Below are 25,723 nucleotides of genomic sequence, written 5' to 3' on the forward strand. Positions count from 1 at the left end.
TGGCGGACATGCGATTGTTCGCGCTGACGTCTGTTTCAATGTGGGAAGTGTTACGAACAGCTGATCAGATCGGCAAAGCGTGTTTCTGGAATATTATGTTTTTGTTCCTGCAAGCGCTTTTTATGCAATTTTTGCAAAGCTATATGTGGAAGGAAACCGTGACCTAGGACAAGCTGATGGCATAAGATGTAAGTACTACTCCTCCGGTTTCATATGCACAAAAAATTATTGCGCTAGCTTACGCAGTTCCGGTTCTACAGGGATTTAAAAATAGTTACGCAAAACGGAGTGTGCCTGCTCCGACCGGCTTTAAAGGGTTAACTACCGGTTATAGATTTATATTTCAGCAGATAAAAACATAGACATGGTGCCTGTTTTAATGAACGCAAACCTCATAGTAGCCACAACCCAAGACAAAAAGAAACAGAATTTTGAATTATTTACGTGTTGTGTCAAGCTACATAATCTCAAGGAGATTAAAACCAAAATTGGGTTCAAAGCCTGCCTTCATATATCAGGTCGATTGAATTGATTTGTCCTCCTCTGTGACATGACTTTCAATTTTGTGAAATTTGCTTATTGACTGCAGATCTATAAGGATAAGACTTTCAAATTTTATGTGAATCAAATTTCCTTCTTCCATATTTCTGCCTTTGAAGTATTGCCATCAGTCATCGGATACTTTTCTGGTTGCCTGCTCCTCACTCAGTCTCTGGCACTCACTCATACATGCATACTCAGTCAATACTCACACACTCCTATAGCACCTATCTGCATAAACACTCAGCAAAGACTCAATGAAAAGGAAATGATAAAATGAAACAAAAAGGTTTGAACACATGCACATGCGCATGCATGCCCACACACACTCATACACAGACACACATAACCCTGCATGGATTTAATTGCTTCTGTGTTTGTAATTACGGCTCTGCAGGAAGTAGAACAGAGCACCTGGGTGCCCTGCAGTGGAATACACTCTGAATGAACTCTCTGTGTTAAAACCTTTCTAATCTTGGAAATAAAGGTTGAACTACTCTTGCGCCTGGACAGTTTAAATCTAATTCAAATACAAGCTGATTGCATTTCAGATATTTATGCTTTCCAGAGTGGCCTATTTTCACATAACACACTAACCATTACTTATTATTGCTTTTGGGCAATACTGTATGCGTGATAATTTTGTATGCATATTTGCTTTTTCAAGCAGATTTATTCAAGAGCAGTTGGATTTTCTCTGGCGGTGTGTTTCAAGAAGAAAAACAGGTACTTCTTTTGTGTCCTACTTTTACTCATCTGGTATGCCTGTGTAGGAAAGCCCAAAACAGATGAGTTGGTTTCTAAGCTTCTAATAAGCTCAAAGTAAAGAAATAGCTATTTTAGATAAAGTAAGATGTAACAAAAAAGACTTATTGAGTGAGAGCAAATGAAAGACAATGATTATATTAGCTTATACCTACACAATGTTTAAGACAAAATGTGCTATTGGTTTATTGTTATGCATCTACAACCAGGTGAAAACAGGGCTCTGTGCAGTCAAAAACAAGCTTACTGTTTCTATAGCAGTTAAGAAGTTAAGTAGTAGCCAGGTGCTGTTAATCAGATGTACTTGATTAACTGGATCTTCAAATGTGACCATTTCCAGCAAATTTACCCCATGGTCAGATTGAACAATGCTCTGACAAGGACATCAATTCAACGGTTAAAGTTCATGACAGTGAAAACAGGCTAAACAAGCATGGTTTTCCAGGAGAAAGCCTCTTCTCACTAAAAAGAAACTTGTAACATGGTTTAGCAAAAAGACTTCTAGAACAATGCCCTGTGGAGCACACAACCAAAGTGCAAATGTCTGGTGACAATTAAACACAGCATGTCAGCACAAACATCTCATACCAGGTATCAAGCAGAGTGCTGAAGGACTATGATTAGGGCTTGTTTTTGGCCACAGGACCTAGGCAACTTATAGTCACTGAGACTACAAACTACAAACTCTTGTGAGTTCTCTTCCTCTTCCTGTGTAGCCATCCATCCAAAAGCTAAAGCTTGGCCAGAACTGGGCAATGCAACATGACAATGAGCCCAAGCACAGCACCTATTATAGAGACTCCAAAGCTCAGCTTGACTGAAATGTTGAGGCAGGACCTGTGCCTGAGAATTGGCAGAGAGCTGTGCATAAATGAATGTCACTAAACCTCAACTGAAGCAATGTTGTGAAGAAGAGTGGGAGACTGATAAAGTCCTACAGAAAACAACGACTTCAGGCTTCAGCTGCTAAAAGGGTTCTGCAAGCAACTTCATTATGGGGTTTACTTAGTTTTTAAGGCAAAGATTCAGTTATTTTTTTTCTTTTTTAAATGACTGTACGTGTAGACATGTAGTCTTTGGAGTTGGCAAATTTTTCATTATACATTCAATTTAAGAAACATTACACAACTCATATAATGTGAAGTTATGTGAGTTATATCAGTTCTATTCATGTTTGATTTTTTTCTTTTTAATGGTCCACTTGTAATGCACTGGTAGCAATGCTTACATTTTGTAATAAATCAGAAACAGTGAGTGCCACTTTTTCTAACAGTTTGTATAATCCAATGCTGTTATTAAAGCCATAATTATGTTTTTCTAATCTAGTGAATAATTACAGGGTTTAGTTATGTATGTTTGTTTAGCAAAGAACCATGGTGGCTATTATTTCACTGTAATAACAGGATAGATATGGAATTTATCTCACACTCACAGTTGTTCATCACCCTCACAGACCTTTGAAAGTCCTCAGGTGAAGCCTCACCACTTGAAAGGCTACTTGGACTCTTGCTAAACTGAAAACAGAAACCTAGCTCGCTTGTTTGTGGATTGGAGTCTGGCACAACAGGTGTGTGTTTGTAAGTGAGTTTTTGATATTTATCAAGATACAATTCCCGAGAGATGGAGGTAGGAGGGGAAGATGGGGAGAACCAGAAACCAGAAAGCCTGGAGAAGTGAAACAGCACAGCCCACATTTGGCAATGGTAAATGGACTGGTACTTATATAACTCTTTTTTAGTCTAAGTGAGCTTTTTTACTACAAACCTCATTCATCCAATCGCACGCGCACACACATGCACACACACATGCACACACTTATATAATTGCTTCATTTCTATAAGCACCTTGCCTAACATTCAGACACACTCACACTCCAACAAATGCTCTAGGGATCAAGTTGGAGTTGAGTATCTCGCCCAAAGATGCTTGAGCATGGAGACTAGAGCAGTTGGGGAATAAACCATTGACCTTCAGATTGGTAGATGTCTACTTTCTAACCCACAGTCACCTCTTCTATACACTACATTTTTTAGAGATATTTTACAGCTGAACAACACTCTACTTAACCATGTCAGCCTGGCAGGTTTTGGGTTAAAATTTGATTTCAGTCAAAAATCCCCAGCCTCTCATTCTGCTACAAATTACAAATTAATCTCAATTTTTTTTAGAGCAATAAACATACTGGAAAATATGTATATACAGTTATAGGAATGGAGCACACTCTCATACTTAGTTATGAAAATTCTGCACACACTGCAGTTAGTAGTACTGTAATAAGATGCTCCATTAGTTTGTGTCATGCTAGTGGCAAAATGTAGCAGAGGAGCGAGAGGTATAAACTGGTGGTAATTGAATACCAGGATCCCAGTGGGAAGATGAAGGGTGTCCACGCTATTAGACTGAATTAGCCACCTTCTCCCACAGGAGCACACGTTTAGACACTGAGCACTCAAGTGCTTTTGTGTGTGTGTATGTGCGTGTGTGTGTGTGTTTGTGCAATTTGTAGGACCTGCATTTTTAGATATGTGTGTGTGAGTCAATTTTCACTTAATACAGACTTTTGGCAGGCTAAAACCTATCTCGACAAGACAGACCTTGAACTTTAATTTGACATTGGTATTCAAGAATAAGCTATTAGTGATTAATAAAAATTCATAAATTAAAAGATTGGGTTTCTCTTATAAAAAGAAATAGGGCTATGGATGGATCCAAAGTAGGTTGTGTACATGCAAATGCAGGAAGGAATGGAGGCTGGTGAGTTAGAGAGCAGACATAAAATACTATTAAAAATATGATGTTAAACGTCAAACATTAATATAGAGATTTCAGATAATAGGAAGGAGCAATAGAGGGGGAAAACATAGCACAAGGCATAAAGCCAAGGCTAGTTTGGCAAGATGTAAATTTTTGCATTATTCAAATCCAGTCAGGTGATTCCCTTTGCAACTGCGTCACCAAGTGCCAAGAACTAATGGAGCTGTGTGTGTGTGTGTGTGTGTGTTCTTATGGGCTATGTCTATCATGGCACACTCTAAAGAAGCAAAAAATAGATGGTCTTTGCATTCCAGTATTTAAAGTCTATAACTAGCTCTAACAGAAGGCCATAACAGGCTGTTATGGCCATGGAGGAATAGATAAAAGACTGGAAGAGTATTTGGATAGAAAGCATACTTGAATAGAGTATTTCAATGATGTATTGTGTTAATGGGCAATCTAGAGCAATCATTATTTGAATAATGAATGTAGAGGGCTTGTATGTAGAAAATGATTAGTAATTGAGACTCTACTCTAGTCTAACTGATCTTTGCTTGCCCTCACAAAAACAATATTTGCCCAATGCTGAGCTTGTATTGATTTAAGTATTTAACACAGCTATTGTGCACAGGTTCAGTGATGCAATTCACATGCAGTTTTGACATTTTGTTGGCACCACATCAAGAAATAAACAGATAAAAAGATTATAATATTTATGTTGTACACTAACTGAAACTAATTAATGGTTTAGCCTTTGTCTGGAGCTTCAAGACATGGGCAATTTCAAGATTGAAAATTCTTTCTGTCATCTTAGTAATTAGCAAAAATTTATCTCAAGAACTTCCTAACTTGTGGTTCCATACATTTTGTCCAATCATATTTAGCCTTAACTCCTTTTTCCTTCCTGCCTTTAACTTGTTCATCTCTCCTTCCAGTTTCATATTACCAGCATTTTGCTCGACCTATTAATCCATCACATATTTTCTTTCTTTTTTTTTTTTCGCCTGTCCCGTTTGGTTCTTTTGCCATCAGAATTATTGTCTAAATTTTTTTTAGAAAATTATTATTTTTTTCTGCATCAATCAGTGTCAGAAACAATCGTACTTACATGCATTGTCAGTGGAGTATGACATGCATCTAACATTTAAGCTAGAGTGATACTAGAACTGTTAACTTGAAGTTACATTTCAATACACTGCCTAGCTTTACTTTTAACAAAAGTAAAGATAGGCAGTGATCAAAAGTAAACTTTTCTCTCAAATTGAGGAAGTGTTAAATGTTCAAGCTGTATTAAAGCTTTAACACTAGAACTGCCAGAGGGAGTCATTTTGGCCTTGTCCTGGAACATTACCAGTGATGGCCAAGAAGACTGACTTCACAGTTGGCTACATGAACATGAGTTTTTATTGACAATTTGATGATATATTAGGATAGAGGTCCTCAGAGATTCACAGATTATACAGAAGAAGATATTGCAATAGTTTGGAAAAACTGTGATTTGCTTCCGGTTTTGACTCTTTCTCCTCCAATACCAGCGCTGATCCAGAGGTTTTGAATTTGAGTGGCGACACCTATCGTTCAGCGAGCATTGATGCCCTCAGGGTTGGTGTAAATAGTAAGACCATCACTGTTTATGCACAACACAAACCAATGCGGCAACTATAATGGGGCCACCAGTCTGTAGCCCTCCTCATCTGTGCTCTTAAGGCTTGAAACTCATCCAATGCAACTGCTCTGCTCCAGATTTCACTCTCTTTTTTCTTGAATTAGCTCTCTCTGGACTCTCTGCTCAGTATAGCTACAGTTACCCTGCTCCTCTGCACAGTCAGCAACCTGCCCAGCTTTCCACGCATCCAGCCACACACTTTGCCCGCTCTGCTATGGGTCAATATCACAACTGCAACTGGTTCAGTTTTGTTCACTATTTAAATATAGCATGGATTTTTGAAATGTCTACAGCTGGTCTATACATGGATTACCTATACTATGTGAGAAAACAGAACTCATGATTGGGAATATTCAGAGTTTGAGTAAACCATTCAATTTTTATCCACTAAGTGTTGTCAACAAAATTATACATATATGGAAAAGTACATATTTGCATTTCTGCCATTTTTGCTTCATTGTCATTGTTTTTCTACTCAAAACACACGATAGAGAGTATCACATGTGCCTTCTGTGTCGATCACTCCATTGGTGCAAAAATTAGACACTGCTTAGATAAACAAGTATGAATGTCTTAATATTGTTTCATTGGGCTCATTGACCATATTTTTGTATTACAAGTATGGTTTCAAATAAGAATATGTGTGCAGTTTTTCATTACATTAGATTCCAGGCTTATACTTGAATGACATCTTCCAATGGGATAAAAAACGTAGAATTTGTGCAGCTGAGAAATAGAAGAATTTATAATGTTTCTTTGCTAATAAATAGGATGACTTTTGCGGGAACTCTTGTTTTATGTAATCCGATTTGATTCTGATATGAATCCCATCTGTTTTTATGAGTTATTGTTTAGAAACCAAGTCACTAGAGACCAATTTTATGTATATTTGCATCAGAAACTGCAAAGAGGTGGGTGATTATGCAGTGGGTTTCTCAAACGGGAAGTGAAGCAGATGACACAGCTATAATTTGGTCTCTCAGATGCTCCATCGACAGTCTCAGCACACACTCCGCCGCTCTGTCACTGATGGAGAGTCACGACTTCTCAAGTTTAAGAAATATGCAAGCACACACCAGCACACACACACATGCAGAAACACTCACACATAACTTTTGCGTCTCTTTAAGCCTTCTGAATTAAAGAGCTTCCACATCCACATCCAGACATCACACACACACACACACACACACACACAAACACAAACATACACATAAATTTAAAAGACTCCGAGTCATGAAACCACATAATGAATAGTAATCATAGGCATTTCCATAACGCAAAACATAATCCCTGATGAAAATTCAAACGAAGAAATGAATTATAGAGGGGGAAAACTGCCAAGCATCAAAACAAGTGCAATAATGTAATGAATGATAATGTGAGGGAAATGATAGGAGGTCGGTAGTTAGTGGGATGTAGGAATGCTCAAGGGTGGGGAGAGATTCTACATGGATCTGCACATGTGTGAATGTATACATTCACCTGGGATTGATATGTTTTGGGTCACAAAAATACAAGCATCATTTATAGTCAGTGTGCCTTTAAATGTTCATCTGCATGCGTAGGTGGGTGTATGCGTCTGTATGTGTGACTCTGTGTGTGTGTATGTGTGTGTGAATGTAATCTAATGGTTTATGCAGTGAAGTTAGAGCTTATTAAAGCGAGTGTAAAGCAGAGAGAGTGTAATTACCAAACATAAATGAGAAGCTCTCACCCAATGCATTAAATTACCCTGAGAGAGGAATGCCAGCTGATAATTGGACTTTCTCATCTCTGTGTGTGTGTGTGTGTGCACGTGTGAGAGAGAGTGAACGAGAGTCGGTGAGTGAGTGGTAGAGTATGTGTGCGGGCATCCATGTCTGCATACACGTGGGCACAAAGATGAAACCGTCTTAAGTTACAAGGTGTTGTAGGATTTTATATTTGTATTTGAGCATGTGTGAGTACTGATAATATTTTACGGTGCAAGTATGTGTGTATCTGATGTCCTTTCTCTCTGGGCGAAGCTGTTGTTGCCTCTTGCACAATTCCAGAGTGTTAAATCCATCAAAACTCCAGTTGTGACAACCCATAGTTTACTCTAGGCTTTACCACCCCTGAGTGTGCATGTATTTCTATCAGTATGTGTAACACGAAGAGTAAAAATATGAAAACATGCTATTTATCCACCTGTGTTGCAGCCTTAACCAGAGTCTTTTTTATATTCCTTTCTGTCATTTTTCTGTAAGTGTGTGTATGGGTGAAAGATTAATTGTGTATTGGTGTTAGTATGTCAGCGGAAATGAGGGCTTGTGTATCCCGGGAATGTTTGTGATAAAGACTGATCGTCTATCAATATATGTGAAACACAACATAAATTCAGCCATGTGGGTGGTTCAGTGGCCGGAGATATGTATACCAAAGCTTGCGTGCGTGTGTGTGTGTGTGGTGTGTGTGTGCGTGTGCGTGTGCATGTGCGTGAATGTTTGTGTGTTTCTCCCTCTTGTGTGTCCCTGAGTGCATTTCCCTCCTCCTACTCCCCTCTCTTTCCTCTGCACTGTCCTTGCAGTGTCCTTCTCTCTGCCTCTCTATCCTGCTCTCTCGGCATCTCCATCTCCTGCCCTTGCTCTTGCTCTTTCTATCTCTCCATGTCTTCGGTACCCCCTCCCCCTTCCCCCCCTCCTTCACACACATCCCCTCATCTCTCTTTTCCTCTTTGCTTTTTGCTCTTTCCCTCCTTCTTCTGCTCGCTCCGTCTTTCTCTCTAACTTCATGCGCCAGGGGAATAACATGCTTCAGAGGTTTCAGATGGAGACAGAAAGTGTAGCTCCAATCAGAACTGCACCAGACCTTATAAGTAAACATAGCGGCGGTGTTCAAACACTTACGTACATGCACACACGTGGTCAAATGTGCTTACACACAACTGGGGGAGGGAAAACTCAGTTACATGTGAATCTGGGAAAGAAGACGAAGAAAGGAGAAAAAAAACTTAAAAAGCCAGAGCACAGGGTAGATGCCAGTGCAGAGGAAGGAAGATGAAACAAGCTGTCAGAGAAGAAAACTTGCAGCAGATTAGAAGAGAAAGGGGAAAATGGGGAGCAGTGAGAAACTGAACAGAGAACGGCAAAAAGGCTTGGTGGACAGAAGAAAATAAAGAGAGATAAAGCAAGGTAAACACTCTTGGATAAACTGACCAACAATAGCAGACAGAAACACACCAAAGCAGTGAAATGGGGATAATGGGGATAGAAAGATGGGCATTAAAGCAGACAGCACACAGAGCAAAGTGACAGACCGATGGAGGGATAAATCGACAGAGACACAGCGAAGGGGTTAGTTTGCTAAATGGGTCTGCTTGATAATTGTGTTCTGTGACAGCTGACAGTAGCGCCACTTAATTAAAGCCAAGCAGGAAATAACTATTTATAGAGGCTCCATCCCATCAGCACTAAATGACATGGTGTTTTATTTCCCTGCAACCAACTGGCTGCAAAATGCTGACTTTATTTAATTCGATAAGTGTGTGTGTGTGTGTGTGTGTGTGTGTGTGTGTGTGTTTAAGGGAGTGGGTGAGGGTGTACGTATGTGCAGTGAGGGGCGGGGCGTGGGTTCAAAGGGACTGGACCACATATGTGTGTTGTTCAGCTGGTAATCTGTAGGAAGTGCATGTCTGTGTTTGTGACGGATATATATGTACAGTATAACAACAACAAAAATAAATTAGTAAATTAATAAATTTGCAACAGACAATCAAAAGCAAGCACTCCAGCAAAACACATGCCTGCAATCACACGCTCACACACCCTTACACACAGAGAAACACATCCGCATGTAGGCATGTCCCACCACAACGCACAGTTTGACAGCATTCTCCCTGACAGTTTGAAATGTCAGCCCCAAGTGTCTGTCCAAGTCTACAGATGAATGTGTGTGAGTGTGAGGATGTGTGAGGCTGTAGAGCCACCATTTCCTGGATGTCAGCTATAAGAAAAAAAGCATTCAGAGGTATCCAGCTGCCTCCTCGTTTAAGTGCTGTGCACTTGGTTAGCCTTGAAGTGAGAGAATTTTAAGAGAAACACTGGATAGAGGGAGTAAACCAAAGCAAACAACCAAAGCAGAACATGCTCCTGCACCCAAGGATGCACTCTAAACATTTTACTTTTTGTGTTGGATTTGGGTTAGTTTGTTGAGCAATGTCATGCATTAGACAACTGTTATAGCCCTAAGGTTTTATTGTTTAGTTTTTGATTTGGTTTAGTATACTGGATTTTGGGTTTCTGTTTGGATTTTGTTCTTATACTGTTAAGAATTTGAAATTTGTTGAAGTTGAGTTTTTTGGATTCCTCTTTGATTTCTTTACCGTTATACTAGGTTTAATGATATTATTGAGTTTTTGATTCCTTTGATTCCTTGATACCTGTTGGTATGATTCCAGGGATAGGATTCAACCCCACTGGTTGAATAAGTAGATGGAAAGAAATTACATAATTACACACACACACACACACACACACACACACACACACACACACACACACACATAAATAAATAAATAAATAAATATCTATATATATATATATAATGATGATATAAGCAATATAAGCATTTTTTTTATCCTTCGTTTCCAATGACTCACTGTCATTGATGACACACTAACTGAGTGTGAATCAAAATCAAAAGAAACAAGTTTCCAGCAGCAGCTGCATTATATCCAGTGACACAGTATCAAATGTAAGCATAAATGTAGCCTAGACAGTGCTGCTTTAATGTCAATTTAAATTAAAGATATAACACTTTAATTTAATATTAAGTAAAGGAGTGTAACTTTATTACTCTTCAGGAGTCTGCACAGTATTGTCACATTGCTAAACTGAAAAATATTTTCCACCTTGAATCTAGTTGTGTAAATCTCTCCTTTTCCATCACGTAAAGACATCATTAATTCCTGTGTCATTATTATTATTATTATTGTTATCAGTAAGGAGATGAGACATTTGACTACCTTAAGAGTTACAATCTACTATTTGCTCTTCCTGTTCATCTAGCTAGTGTTCTAGCAGCACTTGGTGTGTTTACATTTACATTATATTTGGGAAAAAACTATTGCTAGTATCTCCTGTTTCATACCCTTGAGTGGTGAAACAAGTTTTTTGTGTACATCTTTAGTGGGAACAGTTTTCTTGTCTAGTCCTGTGGTTTGTTGGAAATTGCTGAAATAATTCCTTGAAGTGAGGGTGATACACATGACATGCCTGGGCTTGCTTACTAAGAACTAAGGCTCTTAGTAGTGTAAACCTATGGCGCTGCTATAGCAGTAATATTGCAATATGACATTTTGACGTAATGTAAAAAATAATACCGTTATAGTTGGACAATATTATATGGCACAGCCCTATGCCCCACCCTAGATGCAATATATGTCTGCCCTACCCTGGGAACTTTTGTTGAAAACCTCTTTAAAAAAATTGTTTAAAAGATGCTTGGTAGTCCACTGTAGCCTTCTGCATGGAGGCCAAATTACAGTTTAGCGATTGAAGCAGATTTTATTTATACTGACTTTAAAGAGAAATATGAAAGGAAAGGAAAGGAAAGGAAAGGTCACCAACCTTTAGAAGTTATAGAATTGGAAAAAAACCACTTTTGGTCTTTTCTGTCTGATCTGACATCCTTTAAACACAGGTTGTTTGTCTGTGTGATCAGCAGGTTGAGGGAGATTATGTGTTCTCGGATGGTATATGGTGTTCTGCTTTCACCAAATAGAAAGAAAGCAGTGGGCCACATGAGACACACACCTTTTCTGTGAAAAGCAGATTGCAGTAACCAGACTGCAACTAAGAGTGCTGTTTGCTGCTTAGCTGGGCTCACTAAGCCCTCTACCACACCTCTCCTTCAACTGAAATACAAGAGGAGTCATCAAGACACTGCACAGTTGAGAGTAAAACCTCGGTGTATCACATTACAGTTCAGTGCACACGTTAACATTATATTAAATTCTGCAATCAGCAAACAAAAACAGTATTAAATAGAGTGTCTACAGCTTCCTCATACTACAGCTTGAGTGTGAGGCTAGTGTTGAAGTGTATGAAATAGCTGAATGGGACTTATGAACCATATTTTATGACTCCAAAATGTTTCTGACTTTAACTGATTCAAGTCATTATACTTCCAGCTTTTAAATTTAGTTCTGTAGTCCTAATCTGCTAAAGTGTAATAACAACAACAACAACAACAACAACAACAACAACAACAATAATAATAATAATAATAATAATAATAATAATAATCATGATAGTTTAATGTTGCCATTTATTGTTATTATTGTTGTTTAATAATATTAGTATTGTACAGCACTTGGTCTGTGTGTTTTTAAAGTGCTATATAAATAAATGATGATGATGATGATGATGATGAATAAGGGGAAGAGACCTTTGTTCATTGAATTTGTTCACTTAAACATTTAGAGCACTGACAGAAATCACGTTGCCCGCCATGGGCCGTACAATGCTTTTTTGAGTAGTTGCATTTCTGTTGTCGATAACAATTCCAAGTCAGGTGCTAGTCACCAGTCATGATGATCAACCAGACATTTTAATTTAATTTGTTAAATTAACATGTTAATTTGGATAAATCATCATTTATATTTGTCAGCAAAAGTGTCAAGACATTTCATTAGTGTTTTTGTCTTTGTGCATTAATATATATTTAGTTATCGTCATGTTTAGCCTATAGAGTAGGCTCCAGCAGTAAATGGATGGACAGCTGATGACTATTAAAAATCATAATGATGATAACAATATGTGCATAGACAACCTGAAATTTTTTCTAGAAGAAAAAAAATCCCACATCACTTTGTTTTCTTCATGCTACGCTTTTCATATGTATTTAAATACATACATGGGAGAATATGCTCTGCCAGATAGTTCATCCGTGCCAGCTTTTATTATGGACCTGCAGTTGTGTTCAGCTGAGCAAGCTCTAGCAGCCATGTGCAAAGTTGCATTTAATATGTGTAATTAATTTATGAAATGGAACACTGCATCACAAAAAACTGAGAGAACTCGGCAACATATGGTTAACATTATTAAACTATGTGCTTGACCAAAAAATATCTTTACTTAAACATTTCTGATGGAAGGAACAAAGATTTGATATGATTTTTTGAGATGTAGAACTTGAACTTGCTGGCGAATACTTTTTCACACACAGTTGTGTGAAAAAGTGTTTATCCCCTTCATAATATCCTATTTTGTAATTGTCACACTTAAATGTTTCAGATCAGCAAACAAATTTAAATATTAGACAAAGATAAAACACAGAAACACAAAATGCAGTTTCTAAGTGAAGGTCTTTTTTATTAAGGGGAAAAAAAGTCAAAACCTACATGTCCCTGTGTGAAAAAGTGATTGCTATCTAAACCTAATAACTGGTCAGGCCACCCTTAGAAGCAAAAACTGCAATCAAGCATTTGTGATAACTGGCAATGTGTATTTACAGCACTTCATTTAGTTTTTCTTAAGCCATTCACAGGTGGACTTGCTGATGTGTTTTAGACCATTGTCCTGCTGCAGAACAAAAGTGGGCACGAACAGATGGCCAGACATTCTCCTTTTTTGGTAGACAGCAGAATTCATGGTTCCATTTACTTCCTCAAGTCTTCCAGGCCCTGAGGCAGCAAAGGAGCCCCAGACCATCACACTACCACCACCATATTTTACTGCTGGTATGATGTTCCTTTTCTGAAATGCTTTGTTACTTTTACATCAAATCTAATGTGACACACACCTTCCAAGAAGTTCAACTTTTGTCTCGTCAGTCCACAGAGTATTTTCCCAAGTACTGAGGATCAGCAAGATGTTTTCTGGCAAATGTGAGACAAGCCTTTGTGTTTTTTTTGGTCAGCAGCGGTTTTGTCCTTGAACTCTCCCATTGATGCCACTTTTGACCAGACTGTTTCTTATTTTTTAATCATGAACTCGGACCTTAACTGAGACATGTAAACCTGTGGTTCTTTAATCTTGATCTGGGTTCTTTTGTGACCTCCTGGATGACTTGTCAGTGTGCTCTTGGAGTAATTTTGGCAGGGCGATCACTCCTGGAAAGGTTCATCACTGTTCCAAGTTTTCTCCATTTGCATATAATGACTCTCACCGGTGTTCAGTGGAGTCTGCCACTTTGTTTCTCAGCAGTTTCTTTGGATTGTGGCATGTTGTGTTACTTTTTGAGATCTTTAAGCTTGCTTCACTTTGTCTGACAGGTTCTATGTAAGCGATTTCTTGATTCAACAGGTTTGCCAGCAGACCTGTTCAATCAGGTCTGAGTGTGTTTAGTGAAACTGAACTCATGATTGACCAAGAGGGGTGTGGGGCGATTACTTTTTCACATGTGAACAGGTAGGTTTGGATAGCTTGTCTTCTTTAATCAATGAAATCATGATTTAAAAACTGCATTTTGTATTTACTCAGGTTATCTTGGTTATCTTTGTCTGATATTGAAATGTGTGTGACAAACATGTAAAGCACTGGGAAATCAGGAAGGGGGGAAACACATTTTCACACCACTGTATATATGAAGTTTAACTTTGGCTAAAGGGTTTAGTGCCTACTGCAGATTCTCTGTTAATTCCAATAGTGTGTTAGGCGATTGATAGTCCACGCTGATTTGTTCAGTTTAATGTGAAATTAGCTCATACATGCATTGCATCTGTGTACTCTAACGGATGATCTGATATCGTCGTGTTGGTGTTGTTCCCAGATCATCATCAAATGTTGTTCCAGGTTCAACATTGCAAGTGACCAATCACATTGTTGTGACGTTATTCTTTTGCGCGCCAAGCCATTCGTGCATTTATGAAATTCCAATGTTGCAAGGACAATATCAATTCTGCTTACCGTTTATTAAAGGGTTAGGGTTAGGATTAGCGTCAGGGTCCGTTGATCGGTGGACAGAGGCGGTTTCTCGCAGCTTAATTACAGTTTTTTGTTTTATGGCGGTTTTTCCCGAAGTCGCAAAAGTATGACGTCACAACATTCTGATTGGTCACTTGCAATGTTGATCCTGGAACAACATTTGGTATGATGATCTGGGAACAACACCAACACGACGATATCATATCGTGCGTACTCTAACAGTCCTTGCAACCTTGAATACTTCTAGTATGAACACATCTGCAAGTGTTCCACTAAAGTAAACAATTCATTTTAAAGGATAATGAATGAAGAAAACTTTAAACGTGGCATCACGGATGAATTTAGATTTTCTCACTGGACTATGTGTCAATGTTTTTTTTTTCCAGACAGGCAGAGTACAGCTCCTTTAACTGCTGCCAAGACTGTTGGCACATGAAGAACTGAACACCAAACCAAAACAAAACACATAAAAGCAGCTTGTTTCATCCATACTAAAAATGAATACTTTTGAACTTAGTTCAGTCTCACACTTTCTTCCTTTACCTGCATTCCTCTCTTGTATGGATCTTGCCCAGTCCAGTGCCTTTTCTTCTATTTTTTGAGGTACCTAAATTTTGGATGTTGGATTAACTCAGCAACATGGATGTTAGCAACAAATTTATGAATAAATAAATATTCCAATATTCCCCAAAAATTCTATGTATGCTTTAATATGATCAACACATTAAAAGGCTTGCCTCCTATTCTTTTTTTTCCATGCACAATCTAATGCAAACCATTGTACGGAATATGGGGTTAGAAATATGCATTTCAGAAAGGCACTTATGTGTAGTGTCAGCATCTGAGTCAAAAAAATGAATTCATATAAACATTTCTGTGCTGCATGTGCATGTGTTGCAATATAAATGTTTTGAATACATTTATATTTTCGAGAGAACAGAATCTCATTGATTCTGTGGCAAGGATGCATGAGCACCCCCCTACTGAAAGATTTGCTCCAGTCTACCATTCAACAAAGGATAACTATCGATAGACACTTAGAGCTCACTCAAACTTGTAACCAAGATATTAAGTATTAATTTATCTCATTTATAGTTGAAGGACATGCAGTAAAACAACATTTTGTTTCACAATTCAAATGTGAACATGTTTAATAAAAAAACATTTTGAAATTCTCAAGACGTGAACTCCAGAAAATCACCAACAGTCTCCATCAGATCTTGCTGTTTGTTTTCTCAGCCCTGTTGGCAGTTTATACTGTGAATCCATTATACACTGTGTAATCCTCAAGCCTTGAAGATCAGCCGAACCCGCTTCATTGTTATTGTTATATTTAGTTTTTAAGCACTAACTTTGTTGGGACTCAATCCTGAAAAATCTTAAACATACGCTAACGTTGTATCATTAAAACTGTAAAGAATAAAGCACTTTCAGTTTTTAATCTCCATCTGTTGTCTTCCATTTTATGTGGGAATATGGATGGATTAAAATAGTACTCTCTGTTATACTTATGTCATTTCACCACTGATCAAATTTCATGTTTAATAAAAAAATATTATAAAATGTTATTTAATCACAAAATGATATTAAGAAGAATACTTCGCAGGGATTCAAATACTCACCCTATAAATTAGATTATTTTTTCCCACAAATCAAATGATATTTAAAATATCACTATAGTGTTCATGGTTACTGAAAATAGATGACAAACTGATTAGTTCTGTGAACATTACTTCAGTGTGTGTGTGTGCACCAGGTTCACTCTTTCTTATCAAACTTCGCTAAGAGTATATTGTACAGGTGCATGCAATACCATGTACAAATGGTATTGCACCACATTACCTACACTGTCTTGCAATTGATTGCAGTCTATCATCCCAGTTATTACAACACATCATAAATAGGAACCTCATTGGGAGATGGATGTAAGTGAAGTGGCGTGTCACTGGGGTTTCAAAATCACAGGAAGCAGGTATGAAAGGAATACAAACACTGTGTTGAGACGCCGACCTAATGCATTAACAGTGTTTACACTAATGGTGATTTAATCTTCCTTTTATTTTTTTGCTTTTACTCTGCCTTCTTTTCCATTGAGGTGTCCCATCTTTTTAATGTTCACTATAACTCTTTTCCCACCTATAAATCCCCCATTACAGCCATTTCTTTTGTATTTTCACTGCTTACTCTCCGTTCTTTGCTTTGAAATTGTTACCGTGATGCCATTTTTTTGAACAGTTAAAGTGGCACTGATTCACAACTTCTTTTTGTACTTTTGGCATTCTATATCACCCCAAATGCATCTTCATGTTTAATTATTTTATTACTTTCTACCCCCTTGCCCCTTTTTTTTAATCTTTCATTTCTATTCTGCTGTTTTTGGAACCACATCTTATTCACACTAACAGGTTGTTGTTTTCCACTTCCCTTCTTCACAGCCGTGTTGTGCCGACACGAAAGTACAAATCATGTTCACTGTCTCTTTTGCTATTTTACTTCCTTCACCTGGCTGTATCCCATGGCAGTGCTGGCAAAGCACAGAACAGAGGAGACAGCGTTAAACAGTGTCATCTGCCAACCCATCCAGCCCAGAAAGCTGCATTGTAGTGTTTTGTGAGTACGTGCATGTTTGTGTCTATGGATGCATGTACAGTATTTGTGGCTACACATATTTTTTGAGGTACAAATTATTCTTTGTGTATGATCAAATCTGTGCATGCACAGATGTATGCAATACAACAACAACGGCTCATTGATGTGCCATCTTTTGAAATGTTCAAGTAGTGGCACACTGAGACTGTTTAACTGAGAGGGCCCTTGGCTTTGAACGCTGACAGCCCTCTGGCTGGCTGTCTCTGCCATACAGTGGCGGTCGTTCAAAAGTCACCATCTTGATTGGCAAATCAAAGGCATCTACCGCCAAGTGTTGTACTGCAGATACATTTCACACTGAAGTTCTCTCCTATATTAAGCAAAGACCCACAAGGCAAGGGTGTGACTAAAAATTCTGTGAAGAGACCGTGGGTGGAACTGAATGTTCTACGGATTCACATTTATTTTTCATATATGATGAAAATCTGATGTCTTGGCAACTACTAATTTTCCAAAACATTTCAAAGAGTTGATTAAAACATCGCTGTAATTTTCTCCCAGATGATGGCTTCAGTGTTACCAGTGGTGTCATTATGATGCAGAACAACTGGAGGTCATGACCTTGGAAACGGCATACATGAAAAGCATCTTCAGAGACCGCCATGGATTTCATTTAATATGCACTGCAATCCATAGCTTGATACTATTAATACCCATTCACTCTCCATTCTGCAAATCATCTATTTAGTGTAGGGTGGGGGTGGGGGTGGGGGAGCGGTCTGAGAGCATTATTGTGATTTGAGTAATGCTTTCCGAATAAAGGATGGAGGATGGAGGCAGAGATGGTGAGAGGGTGACATGAATAAAGTGAGGAGCAAGAGAAGCAGAGAACAACTGCACTAAGGTAAAGGATAGAGAGATGAGTGCGCAGAAAGTGTAGGGAATCGGTGGTGGTGGGGTGGGGTGAGGGGGACAAGGGAAAATAGAGGGGGATTGAAATCCTCCTGGGATGCACACAGAGAGGAAACACTTAAGATGACTCAATTCATCACAATCACTGCTACAAAAGAGAGAGAGAGGGAGAGAAATGAAGGGAAGAGATGCAAAAGAGAGCAAGACTATGTACTGCAATACATTAGTAAGACTAGAGTAAGTGTATAAAGAGGCCTTAGAAATATTGACGGGGCTGGGGGATGTGGGACTCAGTGTGAGGCTCCTCTAATATTAAATTTTGTTTCAAGGAAGTAAGTAGTAACTTTATTAGGGACACACGGCAACTTAGAGTGATTCTGACGATTTAATTTTTCCTCCACTGTGCGTTGCAGTACTTGGCAATACCGTCACTGAAACACAATAAGGCATAGGCCAAATGACTCTGTTTTAAAGTAAATGTGGAAACAGAAATATCCCAAATTTTGATCTTCATTTGATTTTGCATGAAACTCGACAAAAAGTGGTAGAATATGCTTCTGTATCTTGTCTCTACAAAAACAGTGTTAAAACCAAAAATGTAAATCAACAAAACTGTTCATAGGACTCTTCATTTAAATGTTTATTATTCATTAATTTTTACATTTTTACACTGCTTAAACATACACCAGGTTAGGCTGCCCAAATCACCTTTGCTTGTAGAGAATATTAAGACTAAGCGATTTAATTTAGAAGGAATACAGAAAATACTTCAGTTAAAAAAATAACCTTGAAAAAAATCTTAAGCTTCTTTTGATTGTCTTTGCATATGCTTTGGTAAGAAAATGCTATTAATTTTGTGCTGAGAGAGAGTACATAAGTTTTGGCATAATGTCTTTTTCTAATATTAATATTTTTTTAACTATAATAACAGTGTATTATGATGATAAAGCATCTCACTGCACTTTTGTATATCTGTTAAATGTAAGTCAACTACGTAGTAAGCCTTACTTGTTCAGCTTTGATCTCTGGTTTGATTTCCCAGTTGCTGTGAAAAGCATCTAGACTTCGTCTGTCTTGGCTAATAGCATTTTTGCACAACAGACACAGAGTAAAATAAACTTGTCTAAAATCATGTGTCGGAATTTAGTGATGGTTCGAATACTTGGGATGACTAATGAGGCAGTGAGTCAAAAGTAACAGAGAGTCTCAACAAAACTGCAGAGTTTGATATAAATTGTCAGTTTGATCAGCAGGACTCTAAGCACTTCAACTGTGTGTCTTTATCGAATAGTTAATGTATTTCTTCTTAGAAAAAAAAATCAAACCTAACAGACAGCTGGGGTTAAGACCAAATTAGAGGAAAGAGCTTAAGACTCTTTTTGACTTTGTTGGGGTGTTTTGTAATTATTATTGTAATAATTATTCTAATATGTAAATAAACAGATTGTTGTCTTTCTAGTGATATTCTGTTGAATTCAATTCCAAGCGGAGATAGAAATTCCTTTGGGTTATGTCAGAAAGGGCATCCGATGTAAAACTCTGCAAAACCAAACATGCAGAGCTGCCCACTGTGGTGAACCCTTGTGGCAAGGGAGCAGCTGAAAACAGCTTCTTAATTGCAACAACAATCTACTCGTATTGGAGCTCTTTTGCGCTTTCACTTGGCATCTAACAGTTGCAGTTTAGAACTCGTCATCCTAAACCTAAACTTGATAAACTAGAAGAAATGTCTGCATTAAAACAACACAAATTCAACTATACTCTAGATGAGATGAGCCCTAACTGGCCTACTGAAATTATGAACCTTCATATAGCACATTGGCAGGTGTGTCTGAAAGACACCCACACTAACTGTGTTGTCTGTTAACTGTCATTTACGTTTCTCTATTGTACAATCAGTCATGTAAATGGTTAGTGAGATTGACATCAGTGTCAGCGAACTGATTGCTTGATGCAACTTTTCATAATACATTGTGTTTTGTGTCTTTTATACACTCTGAGATCTTCACGCACCCCTGGCATCTCAGGAACTAAAGTGGATTCTTTAGCAATATTTGGCAATAATGTCCCCAAAGCAAGAAAAATCCCTATTATTAATGTAAAAGTAACGAATATTAGTATTAGCTTTAAATGAATATCCACAGACCAACGTGTTCACATTGTAATGAAAGACATAAAGAAATAAATGGCACTGTGGCATTTCTTGTGGAGGTTTAGAGCTGCAATGGTTAGCATTCTGGCCTCATAACGAATCTCACCCGCTGACTGGGGCCTTTCTGTTTGGGGTTTGTGTGTTCGATCTGTGCCTGTGCTGGTTCTCTCTGGATAGACTGAGTTTCTCACACAGTCCAAAGACCCGCACATTACATTAATTAGTAATTCAAAATTGACTGTAGGTGTGAATGTGAGTGTGAATGGTTGTCTGTTTCTCTGTGATACAGTGGCAAAGTAAAGGGTGTGTCATCCACCTTCTGGCCCAGAGTCGGCTTAAATAGGCTTCAGTCCTCCAGCAACCCTGAATAGGACAAATCATTAGGAAAACAGATGGATGAACTTCAGGAATAATTTAGAACCATTAACCAGGGAATATTTGCTGTGTTTTTATGTTGGATTTTGTGCTAAACTGGCTTTTTTGTTAGCATGGGAGCACACATGATGAAAGATATTTTGGAAAAGGTTGCATTAAAACATTGTGCAATGTCTAACAAGCAGAAGTGCTCCTTGTTCTGAGTCCAAATCACAACCAATATCCAATAGGATGCATCATTTCTATGCTTATTTTTGTTCAGCCTTGAAAACAAAGGTTTATAAGAATTAATGCATACATGTACCAGCTCTTGTTTTTTTTTTGTTTTGTTTTTTTTTTCGGTAAAACTACAAGGGTGCTAGTTGTCCCAAAACACACTGTTTTGTTCAGTTTCTCGTTTAAAACCTCCTAAGCCCCAGCGCCCCGGAGATTCCGTTTTATCGGCTGTAGAACAAGCTCAGCTATGTAAGTTTGCAATGTGTGGTATCCACAGAAGCCTCAGAATCTCAGCTAAGCCGCAAAAGAAGACCAAAAATATGTTTGACTTTTGATAAACAATAACATCATTTCGCATTAAAAATCACCAGGGCGAGTGTCGTCAATTTAGCATCAAGTGGATTTTTTTGACTTGCAACTTCTGATTGGTGGAACTGACGTAAACACGGCAATGTTAACATGATTCTGTTGGCTCGAATGATTAAAAAGGAGGGGTCAATTATGCAAATCAGCCAATAGAAGCCGAAGTTACTGCCACTCAGAGTTTAAAGGGTTAAGGGATATTTCCGTAACTTGATTGGGCCTTTTTTTCCTTTGTGCAATGTACCTGAGTCTGTGTTCAATTCTTCAAAAAATATTCTAAAAACAAACATTTTTAAGCATCTAAATAAACTTAAATTATTTCTGCTGTCCAACACCTAAGAAATTTCAACTGCCAGATAGTGCCAAAATGTGTTAAATGCTATATGCAATAAAATCCAAAAGTAAATGTGGAAAAAATTTATGTTAATGTTCCAGCCTCAGTAACTTTGACACAGTAACATCTGATTTAATATTTATACATCTGATGAAATCTCAGTGTTGCCTTCGTTTTGATACCAAAATTGTTTATACAGAGTTTGTAATTGCAGAGAAATACTCTATTTATTTTGGGCATGTCATTTTCAAGTAGGAACCTCAGAAAGAAGCTTGGGCCTCAACTGGTTTTAAGAAAGTAAATTAGCCTTTGAAGAATGCATGTTATATTAATACTGGCGGCATCCAGACAGCAAGTTGGTGTGATGTAAATCAAACGTTTGGACACAATTCGCAGGACTTTATAAGCCAAACAACACAGATTTAAACCTATCCTAAAACTTCAACTGCTGCTTAGCTTTTGGAAGAGCAACAGTCCCTCAGTGCCTTAACTCTCAAGGTCACTGCAAAGTTTTATTCTGTGGAAATTCAGTGAAGGCAGATTTGCTTTCAAAAGATCGTCATGTGAAAATGTTAACATCAAAGAGGGCTTCGCTTAAAAATAAATGCTATCTAATTAAATGTCAAGTTCATACCCTGCCTTTTATGGACAAATCATACTATTCTTAACATAGCAGAAGGACTTATACAGCATGTATGAGTTTCAAAGATATTTGCCTGCAGATATTTTGCAGGCAAAACATGCCTGAACTCATGTTTATGAGGACACAGTATTGTGGATTTCAAACCAAAGGCGGAAAGAAAAATCATCTATAATAAACCACATTCACTCCCGAGAGAAGGCTCCCTCTGCCTCTCACACATGAAGTGTAATGTCGATAGAATGAAAAGTGAAAGAATGACAGGCAGGTGACGAGGTTCATCCACCAATCTCAGATTAGCTTTATTAAAAATGTACCAAGGACAAATGGAAGACAGGCCTTGGATCTCTCTTGAGTGAAGACGAACTCTGAAAGGCAGGAGCTGTCTTTCAGGCTTGGACACCACAGGATGTGCATTCACACATATACACAAACATGAGAGGGAAAACTGTCTCAGCATACATTCTTTGAGAGGCAAAATGTGCCAAAGAGAGTTAGAGATGAAAAAGAGGTGAGGGAAGGAAAGGCAGGGAGTCCCAGAGTGAGATGGTGCGTGCGCGTGTGTGTGTGTGTCTTTGCGTGTGTGAACGGGGGCATTATAGCGTTCCAGAGAGGTTAATTGGAGGTTGTGGCGTGATGATATGATTCAGAGAGATCATTAGCATTCCAGAGCTAAATATTAATGATGAAAGTGCTCAACTTCAGCCGAAGGAACACAGTGGTATTGCAGGTTAGCGCCCAAAGCCAGAGTCGAAGGAATAGAAATGCAAAATATTCAGAACTAAGAAGTATAAGCCATAAATGTTTTACATCAACATTAACATAATTTGATGGAGGCTTTTTGTCTGCACACAGTGGGTGGCACTTAAAGTCAAGTCTTGCCAGGGTAAATTAGAGAAGGAACCTCGCTTAATCACTGCACATTTGGTAATGAAGTCATAAATTGCTGTATTTTCTCCCCACTCTTTTTTTTTATTTTTTAGGAGCAAGGAGGCAGACGTCAGACAATAGTCCCTACTATAAACTTTGAACAGGCTGATGTTGTACATGGTGGGTATTGAGCTACAAAATGTCCTGGGAGCCTCAGTGCCACTGACAGATAGAGCACCGAGGTAATTAATCATAAGCACCAAGATCAAAGTTCCTCTCTAGGAGCTCCTGTGGCTGGAACTTTTTAGTCTTTTCCTTGCATGACCATGCACTTACAAGCATGCAAATAAACAGACTCACCTGCACGCACGAACATACACAGACACACATACTTCACAAAAAAACCCCGAGCAACCTGTTCTGCATTGTGGGTTATTTATGGCTGTATGGTGAGGGCCCAGGTCTTTGAATGTGTTCAGAGACATGCGAACTACAGTAAGTGGCTTTGAAATCCACAGTGGCACAGTATTAAAGAATTTCTCCTATTAGTGAGCTGGCAAATGCTCACCGGAATGAAGACAGCTTACATGAATCACAGCAGTTATTCACTGTGCGTGCATCTGTGTATATGTGTCATACACACATATGTGTGTGTATCTGTTTGACTGTGTCTGTGTCTATTCCAGAAAGTCCTTTTAAAAGGGAATCTAGGAGGATGGAAGAAAGGATTGGAGGAAAAAGGCATTACTCTTGAGGAAGCAACACAGGAGCAGATCTACAAAACTATTAATCTCTTCCTTTCCCTCTGCTCCCCTTAGCCGCCTCTTTCTATCTCTACCCTCTTTCTCCTCCTGCTTCTCTTCTTTTCCTATCTCCTCTTTTTCTCCAGAGCCCTCCTCTGCATTTATTTCATTAATCCAACTCTCCTATCCCTTTCCCTCTCTCACAGCTACTCCATCTATTGCTTTCACTTTACATCTCCTAACTCTACTCCTTCTCTCCTGTGCACTCCCTCCCACCCTTTATCGCTCTTTGTCTCCATCATGACTTGCCTCAGTCATTCCCTCCCTCCCTCCCTCCCTCCACCACGTCCATATTTCACAGTTTCCCTCCTCCTTTTGACCTCATCTCCTCTTAGTTTAATCTTTGTTTTTCTCAATCTTTTAGTCTCTTATTCACTGTCTCTCTCTGGCACTTTCGATCTCTTGCTCTTTCACCCTCTTTCTTTTCCCGTCTGTCTCTATACGCCCTTCCCTCTCAAGTCTCTCTCATCCTTTCTCTCTCTCCGCTGCTCTAACCCACTTCTGCATTGCCACTTCTGCACTGCCACTCTGCTGTACGTTGCAGAGATTCAGACCTCAGTCTTGCATGTGGTCAGGTTTTCAAAGCCACAGTTGCCACCACAGGTTGACATAAACACACAAGCAGACACATTAACTAGGTCCCACACTCACACACTCATACACACTCTTTTAGCAGTCGCAGCTGCAGTGGTTCTGGCTCAGTAGCTGAGGCTGCATGGGGGTTCCTTTGTGGGTGAGGAGCTCTACTGCAGCGACTCACTCTTCATCTTCTTTTTTCCCCCCACACTCTTCCTCCCCGTCTGTCTCCACACCCAGCCCTCCTCACCCCCCTTTTCGGCTTTCATTGCCTTATATGCCCCCACCTCTATTCATCAATCCCCATCCTTATCATTCACCAACCCTTTTTCCTTGCCCCTTTATTAACCCACTCTTTATGTTTTTGTCTTTTTTTACTGTACATGCAGCTGTCCTCTCCCACAGCAAGCTTACCTCTCCCAACCCTCACGTCTGCTGAAGCACAGCCCATTCTTCGGCATCTTGAGTGGCAATGCCCCTCCACCCCTATCCCCACATCCCCCACACCAAGGACCATACCCACCCTTGGCCCTATTGTCTGCAGAAAAGAGCACACCCCCTTATTATTCTCACTTTGCACCACCGCCCGTTGTCATGGGTGCACACACTCACATTCATCCTCATCACCTCCCTTTCCCCACCTCAGTACCCACACTTCCCCTGGTTTCATGTGCACAGACATATGCATCAACACACACTGAGATGTTCTCTATGCCCCCTCTAGTTTGGCTGCACACTACATTTCTACTCAGCCCAACAGTTGCAGTGCGTCTCCAGCGATGCAGCCATGTGCTGATGTTCACTGGTGCTTTCTTATCTCCCAAAAGACTATTTCTACCTTCATGCCTCTTTCCACTCTTTTCCCCCTGACCACCTTCACCTTCTCCTCTTCTTCCATTTCACTGGCCCATTCTTCCTGCCTCCCCAAAAAGAGAAAATACCCCCCCCTCCCAGTTTCTTGACTCTTTCACGACCTCTTTAATCCAATTCACATTGTATATACAGCCATGGCTCTCTTACTCTATCCGTACTTCACCTCAGACACGTCAGCCTCAACACAATTGTTGCAGATTAATGAGATATTTTTTTCTGTAATGTTTTTCTTTTTTCAAACATACACTCCCAACTTAATCTTCCCAACCACAGCAGAACCCTGAACGCTGACACTTCAGATCCCTTTTCTTTTTATCTGCGAAAATATATCCAGCCATTCTCCCTTTTACAGCTTGATTTTATCCTATTTATTTTCATGGGACGTGAATCATTTCCTGGAAATA

General features: G+C 39.0%; 1 long non-coding RNA gene across 2 annotated transcripts; it reads left to right on the forward strand.

Moving 5' to 3' along the window:
• LOC112847200 (uncharacterized) lies at nucleotides 1-24,117 on the forward strand. Of its 2 annotated transcripts, XR_003220612.1 has the most exons (4): nucleotides 1-188; nucleotides 1,208-1,266; nucleotides 23,181-23,309; nucleotides 23,754-24,117. It is a non-coding gene; the product is annotated as an uncharacterized LOC112847200 (long non-coding RNA). The 2 variants fall into 2 exon arrangements; XR_003220611.1 differs by lacking the exon at nucleotides 23,754-24,117 and having other exon boundaries at nucleotides 23,181-23,725.
• The last annotated feature ends 1,606 nt before the right edge of the window (nucleotides 24,118-25,723 follow it).

Source organism: Oreochromis niloticus, linkage group LG6 (genome assembly GCF_001858045.2).
Source record: "Oreochromis niloticus isolate F11D_XX linkage group LG6, O_niloticus_UMD_NMBU, whole genome shotgun sequence".
Taxonomy (NCBI): Eukaryota; Metazoa; Chordata; class Actinopteri; order Cichliformes; family Cichlidae; genus Oreochromis; species Oreochromis niloticus.